At 45.5% G+C, this 8,086-nt stretch overlaps 1 long non-coding RNA gene across 1 annotated transcript in view; it reads left to right on the plus strand.

Annotated features, from left to right (window-relative positions):
* The window catches only part of LOC122548094, a 27,420-nt gene extending 21,780 nt beyond the window's left edge, over positions 1–5,640 (plus strand). The window contains exon 3 of the long non-coding RNA XR_006311171.1: positions 5,601–5,640. This is a non-coding gene — a long non-coding RNA (uncharacterized LOC122548094). The remainder of the gene's footprint in view (positions 1–5,600) is intronic.
* Positions 5,641–8,086: the final 2,446 nt, after the last annotated feature.

The following is an 8,086-nucleotide window of genomic DNA, read 5'->3' on the forward strand; positions in this document are numbered from 1 at the left end:
CTGTGTATTGAGTCATGTTAATATAACCGACACAGGTAAGTTCCATTTGAAAGGCAGTCCCTATATCCCGAACCCCGCTCCCATCTGCTCTGTTTCCATCGCCATCATAGACAGTAAGTGGGAGGAGCTCATGGAGTTCCCTTGTGAGAGAGATTGAGGAAATCTTCCCTTCTTTCCACTAGCCCACCAAGAATTGGTGGTAGTGTCCTTTCCTCTGAACCAGGAGGATCGGGCTCAGAGTTGAGTAACAGCATCTTTGAAAAGGCTGATTGGAAAACGTGCCCAAGCCACCAGGCCATATTGTCTTCCTGCTGTCCCTGCCTGAGCCTCCAAACAGAACCTTCCTGTAGTTTCTCTCCTGTCAGACTCTCCCATTTCTCAGTTTGTTCAGGGTCCCCTCCTGCTGCTGCACTGATCCTGTCCCTCACTGACCTGTCCATCCCCCAGTGTCCTCCACATTCATTCATTGTTTACAATCTCCAGCCCTGCCCCCTCCACCCTATTGGGCAGCAGCTGCTGTCAATCATCCAGCTTCGTGTGTGACCTGGAGCATGTGCTGTCGGAGGGGAGACCAGTGCACGGGCGCAGTTCTGGCCAATTGTTGGTGTATGTGCAAGGCTGGTCAGGACCAGGAGGGAGGCTATGCGTGTGTGGGATTAATCTGTCATTCGCAGTTTCCTTCCTCTGGGAACAGGACCCAGGGAAATGGCCCCTGCCCCTGATATCGTGACAAGTGGTCAGCTATCAGTGGGGGGAGCATTTTGCAGAAAGTTATCAGAACTCGTGTGAAGATTCAGGAATGTTATGGAGAGGAACACAGATGGTCCTGCAATTAAAGTTCTAATTTGGTTCATCTAGTTCAATCAGATATGACTTGGCCAGTGTGTGCAGGATGGTTCTCATCAGAGGGTCCGTGTGGGGGGAAATAAATAAAATGTTCCAGATTGGGGCAAAAACATCAGTTTGGTTCTGACCAGGCAGGAAACCTGGGAGGTGGGGGAAGGATTCACCAACATCCAGGAGGCTCCGAGTCAGACTCATTGATTTGATTAGATTATATTTCCTCCAGTGTTGAAAAAGGCCCTTCGGCCCAACCAGTACACACCAACCTTCAGAAGAGTAACTCACCCAGACCTATTTCCCTCTGACTAGTGCACCTAACGCTATGGCAATTTTGCATGGCCAATTCACTTGACCTGCGCATATTTGGATTGTTGGAGGAGACCTTTTTTTGGTTCTTAGTCTGCAGGCAGGAGCGAGGAAGCTGATTTCAAACAGAAGAGAGAGTGTGTGAGAATTGGGTGTGGAGGAAAAGGGTGAGGAGATTGGTTTGGATTTCAGTTCATAGAAAAGAGCAATTGTGAGACTGAGATTGAAAGCTTTGGGGGAACAAATGAAACTACAATTTAATACTATCACTGTCTTATGAATTTCCATCTTGTGTTAACGGTGGTGACTTGATTTCTCTGTTGTAGGGTTCTGAAATGGCGAATTTGTGGATGAGAAATTCAAATTGAACTTTACGTTCCGTTATGATAGTCACTTGATCCGTGCCGATCTGAATATCATTGGCCTTTTCATATGGAAGGAAAGGTGTGTATTCTGTCCATGGGCGAATATTTCAAATGTCAGTGTGACTGGAAACATTACTGAGACACAGCCAAGTCCATGTTAGTGTGGTGACTGTGCAGAGAGAGTTCATTTGTTGTTAAAAGTCTGAAGAAACATGGCACATTTCCCAGGAACAATTAAGCTATAGATTTGTTTTGTGTGAGGACAAATTTTTAATTAACCATGCAACCAGAAAGACACAAGGATGCCTGCACCATGGAAAATGCTATGAAAACAGGATTGTCGTAAAGAGGTTAATTATCGATCATGGCTTGTAATCCATTGACGTTGTCACGTCGGTTCCAGTGCCATGGGGAAACACTGGAAATGTGATGAGTGCAGTGTAGGTTTCAGTTATTAACTGGAAAAAGTGCATAAGAAATTTACAAGAATTTTTGGCATGACTCAGGGGTCTAAATTATAGGGAGAGGTTGGACAAGCGAGGATTTTTTTCTTTTTTTGTTCAGAGCAGTGGAAACAGAGGGTGATCTTTTCTGGAAGTATATAAGACCATGAGAGGCTTGGGTAAGGTGAATGCACTCCGTCTCTTTCCCAGGGAATCAAGGAGTGAGGGCATCAGTTTAAGGTCGGAGGAGAAATTGTGAAAGGGAACCTGAGGGTCAACAGTTCTACACAGAGGGTGATATATATATATGGAATGAGATGCCAGTGGAAGTGGTTGAGGTAAAAGGCATTTGGACAAATACATGGATAGTAAAGGGTCAGAAGCAGATGGGTCAAGTGCAAGGAAATGGGGTTAGCGTGGATGGACATTCTGGTCGGCATGGGCCAGTTTGGGCCAAAGGGCATGTCTCTGCTGTAGGACATTGACTCCAAGTATATTTACTATTTCTCACGCTATCTCTCATAGCACCCTGGGATGTATTCCATCCGAGCGTCGAGACTTGTCCACCTTTAGCTCCATTAACTTGCCCAGCTCTAACACTTTCATGATGATGGTTGTTTCTTGTTCCTCACCTTCCTCAGTTTCTTTATCAATTACTGGCATCTTCTTCGTGTTCTTCACTGTGACGACTGACTGCTGTGAAGACTTCCTGAACCCTGCTGGATAGCAATAACTGGGCACAGAATTCTGAGAGGTCTTCTTTGAGTCTTTATTGATGGGACATAGCAGTTACCTGGATAGCGTACATGCAGAACACCTCCAGGCAGCATCAGGTAACTCCCCGCCTGTCCAATGTGCCGCTCCCATTCTTATATCTTTGTGGTTTTTGGTTTTGAATGGATGCTGTGTCTCAATATTATCTCCATGGAACTGGCAGTTAAAAAGTTGAGTTCAGCCCAGCACTGTGTGGTTAAACCACATACCACTCCCCCACGCCCCTGTGGCTCAGTCAGGTATCTGACAGGCACTTCAGTTTCAGTGGGGCTGTCTGTCAGGATTCTGATGTGGAAGAGCCGGTGTTGGAGGGGGGTGCGTAAAGTTAAAAACCACATAACACCAGGTTATAGTCCAACAGGTTTATTTGAAAGTACAAGCTTTTGGAGTGTGCTGTGAGTTTTAACTTGATCAGGATTATCTCTATGGTAACGGTTAAGTGCTTCAACAATTACAGAGGCCATATGTTCCCCACACAACATGTTCCCCTCTAGCAGTGTAAACTGCTATTCTGGCCCTGGGGATAGCTACTAATCGCTTTTCTCCCCCAATCCCATCCAGCTTTCTGTTGATCTTTAAAGTTTTTCTAATCTCCTAGTTTCTCCTTGGTCTTTGCCAATTTGTATGCTTTCAATTTCAATTTGATAGACTCCCTTATTTCCTTAGCCACCCACGGCAGATTACTCCTTTTCCTACAGTCCTTCCGTTTCACTGATATATACTTTGGCTGAGCAGTTTGAAAAAATTCTTTGATATTCCTCCACTGTCTGTCAACTCTCCCACCCTAAAGTCTTTGCTTCAAGTCTACATTAGCCAACTCCTGCCTCATCCTATTGTAGTCTCCTTTGTTTAAGCACTGGATCTTAGGATTTGATTTAATCTTCCCGCTTTCAAACTGTATTCTAAATTCAACCATACTTATCACAAGTCTTTTATCAGATTACGAGGTGAGGCGATGATACCTGGGTGTTTTGGTATTCATTGTCAGAGACCTTGGCTTTATAATAAAGTACAGGATAGATATTCACAACAGAGTATTCTGGACGGTGTGAATGTCCTACACTGTCGAAAACCATAAATCACTGTCGCCCCTCAGTTTACATGATTTGGAGATACCGATGTTGGATTGGGGTGTGCAAAGTTAAAAATCTCAACACCAGGTTATAGTCCCTCAGGTTTAATTGGAAGCGCACTTGATTTCGGAGCGTTGCTCCTTCATCATGATCCAATTAAATCTGTTGGACTAGAATCTGTCGTTGTGTGATTTTTAACTCCCCTCAGTTTAACATTGCAAAATCATTTTCTCCTACATGCGTTTGCACTAAGTTTGGAACACGAATCCATCTGACTATCCTGCATTTTCCGAAAATGTCCTTTGGTGAAGGTGGTGAGTTTTGGATTCAGCTTTCCAGTTATTACCGTAAGAAGATAAGCACTGGGCACAGGAGAGGCAATGCTGCCCTTCGAACCAGCTCCACCATTTGATACCATGATGATTGAGCTCACCTTGGTCTCAGCTGAATTTTCCCATCTGCTCCCTCTCTCACCCTTCAACTCATTGCAAATTTTACATCTGGATCTCTTCAGTAAATTTACTCATTGTCCTGGCATCCACTGCATTTTGAATAGGGAATTCCACAGATTCACAGCACATTGAGATAAGTACGTTCTTCTTCATGAGAATAGAATAGAATCTCTACAGTGCAGAAACAGGGTACTCGACCATGGAGTCCACACCAACCCTATAATGAGCATCGCATTCAGACACACCCATTCCCTGTATTTCCCATGGTTAATGGCTTTACCTGCACAGGCAGGGATACTGTGGGAATTTAGCATGGCCAATCCACTGAATCTGCACATCTTTGGACTGAGAGATGAAACTGGAGCACCCAGAGGAAACCCGCACAAACACGGGGAGAACGTGTAAACTCCACACAGTCGTCTAAGGCTGGAATGAAATCCAGGTCCCTGACGCTGTGAGTCAGCAATGCTAACCATTGAGCCACCTCTGCTTAAAGACCTCTCCTCCTATTAAGCACCACACACCCCAGCTGGCGGAATCTATATTCCTTACATCAGAAAATCAGGTTGTGGAAGCAGATGCCTCAGTAAAACCCAGTGACAGTCCATATATTCTGTGTGTCTGTATGGGGATCATATACACAACACCTTCCAGTCCACACTTTTCATTCACTTACCAGAGACAAGGCTCCAGTGGCTTCATGGGGACTACAACTCCCACAATCCCTGAGGCAGGGACCACACGTGTGCGGGGAAACCCCGGCACTGTACATGTACAGAATGTGGGCGGGTTTTGGAGCATGTGCTTTCGGGAAGTATACTTTGCGGAAAGTTTTTCACACTGCGATTGGCTGGAGGAGGAATGCATCTGCTGAAAGTATTGATTATTTGGGGGGTCAACGTGTCACTACACCAATGTCGGACCACTCTCCATCCCCAATTCATTGTAATGGTGGGAATCAACTAATAGGAAGCAAAGAAAGACCTGACCCATTCTCCCAGACTGAAGGTTCCTCTTCTGTCCAGGATCTGCCACCTCCCTTTCTGTTTCCTTTTGTTTCATTCTGCTGTTACATTATTAACTTGCAGCAACTGAAAGGAAAGGAAGTGATCCCAGAAAAGGTGCAGAGTCTAACCAGGGACGGGAAGTGGTGGCATGGATCTGTTTATCAGTTACTCCATGAGAATATGGAGGGTGTACGTTAGGGGGTAGCAGAGTCAGAATGATGGGAGAGAGTAAGTGGGCTGGTTGGTTACAGCTTTTGGGGAAGAAAGGGGAAAATATTCAAGAGCAACTAGAATTGTCTGTTCTGAATTTCTAATCTGTACTTATTCCTTTATACAGGGTGCTAGATGGTGAAGATTTGCAGACTGAAATCTCAAAATCATATGCCGATCGAGATTGAGTTAACCAGCATTTGAAGAACCAAAGATAGAGAATCACTCGGCCAAAATCTTGTAAACTCTCCTCACAGCATTGTCAGTCTCTCTGCACCAAATGGACTGTGAATGGTACAAGACAGCAGCTTACTACCATCTTCTCAAGGGTAACCAGAAATGGGGAATAAATGCTGGCTGAGCCAGTGATGCCCATATCCTGGAAACGATTTATATCTCTAATTGCTGAACCCCGGTTGATGATACTGCAAGATGATGAGGGATGCTGAGTGCATCCTCCAGGAGGCAGCACTATCACATTATCCCCGTCTACACCGACACAGTAATACAGCAACGTCACTGGAACAAAAGGCAGTGTAACCAAAGGAGGACTTAGATATAGTTCTTCGAGATAAAGTCATGAAAGGGGATTGGAACACAGCAGGAACAGGAAGCTGAGCTGGATGGTCAGCTGTTTCCCATTGAGTGGGGGAGCAGGATTGAAAGGCCGAATGGCCGCCTCCTGCTGCTATCTCCCAGGTGTGTATGTAGCCATGGAGCCTGGGTAGGAAGGAGAAGGCAGGGATTCTCCAGGAGATTGCACTTCCACAACAGTTTTCAGTGAGGGATGGTTTGATGGATTTTATTTAATATTTGTCTTTTACATTAAAAAAACAAATTTGCAAACCTTGTGTTAAAGATTATTCCACAATAAATAAAAGTAAAAGAATTGAAACTATGTGAACATAACAGTTCTTAAAATTTCAAGTGCCCTTTAGAACAAAATCATGTCTATTCCCGGACACCATCACTTTCCAGTTACTCAAACTCCAGGGAAATATTCCCTCCCTTTCTGAACCTTTGGTTTGATTTAACTGCTTTTCAGTTCTCATTCTGTGAGGTGTGAAGCGTTCTTTTTCCCCCATTTCTCCTACTCAGAAATGTTATCACACACAGCTGAGCAACCTTCCCACCATCAAAATCATCATTACCCCATTTTGCTTTTGGTTAATAACCCGCAATAACCAATTGAATATTTATAAACAAGGCTCATGACTGGCAAAGCAAACCGTTACAAGTGACAGAGTGAGAAGGGACGAAATCAAAGTAGAGTTGGGGGTGAGGGGGCAGCGACAGAGATAAAGCACTGTATCCCCTGCGGTGCCCACCTCTATCTGAAGGCATCGAGAGCATTGATACACACCACATGCTCCTTCTCCAAGGGCACCCTGCTGTGTAGCCTTTATTCTCAATCATAGAATACAATCCCGACAGTGTGGAAGGAGAGCATTGGCCCATCAAATCCCACCAACCATCTTAAAAACATCACGCCCAGAGCACTCCATCCCTGTAACACCTAATTTCCCATGACTGGTCCACCTAGTCTGCACAATCCTGGACACTGTGGACAATTCAGCATGACTGGACTGTCTAACCTGCACATCTTTGGGCTGTGGGAGGTACCCAAACACCTGGAGGGGACCACATTATCATGGGGAGAATGTGGGAACTCCACATTGACGAAGGCTGGTCTCCAACCTTGTACGTGGTACTGTGAAACAGCAGTGCTATGATCATAATTTAAATCAAAACAGATGATCATTGCTTATTGTCACATTGCTGTTTGTGGAGACTTACTGCCCATAGAGAAACCCTGAGGTTCAGAAGGTGTCAATATAAATTCTGTCAACTCCAGCCAGTTAATGTGATTAACAACCACAACATCAGTACTCCAGCAGTGTCATCATGAACAAGGTCCAGTCCTGACTCTGATGAACAGTAACGTCAGAATCAGAGTCCCGCAGTGATGTGTGAACTCTAACCCACACGGAGCAGGTGGATGACCACTTACTGGACTTTCAGTTGTCTTGAAGACTCAACAAATCCCTTGTCACCCAAAGACGTGAACACTTCATACCAGACGTGAACACTTCATACCCAGTGTGAACCCATTGGGGTCTCAGGGGGTGGGATGAATCACTGAATCCCTTCCACACACTGAGCATTTGAATGGCCTCTCCCCCTCTGTGAGCTCACTGGGGACTCAGTGGGCAGGATGAATCACTGAATTCTCTCTCACACACATCCATCTCAATGGCCTCTCCCCCTGTGTGGGCTCACTGGAGTCTCAGGGGGCAGGATGACTCACTGAATCCCTTCTCATACACTGAGCATCTGAATGGCCTATCCCCTGTGTGGGCTTGCTGGGGTCTCAGGGGGCAGGATGAATCACTGAATCGCCCCTCACACACTGAGCATCTGAATGGTGTCTCCCCTGCGTGCGCTTGCTGGGGTCTCAGTGGGGCAGGATGAATCACTGAATCCTCTCTCACACACTGACCATCTGAATGGCCTCTCGCCCTGTGTGGGCTAACTGGGGACTCAGCAGGTGATACATTTGAGTGAATCTCTCCCCACACACTGAGAGTAAGTGAATGACCTTTCCCCAAAGTG

Source organism: Chiloscyllium plagiosum, unplaced genomic scaffold, assembly GCF_004010195.1.
Source record: "Chiloscyllium plagiosum isolate BGI_BamShark_2017 unplaced genomic scaffold, ASM401019v2 scaf_6210, whole genome shotgun sequence".
In the NCBI taxonomy this organism is placed as follows: domain Eukaryota; kingdom Metazoa; phylum Chordata; class Chondrichthyes; order Orectolobiformes; family Hemiscylliidae; genus Chiloscyllium; species Chiloscyllium plagiosum.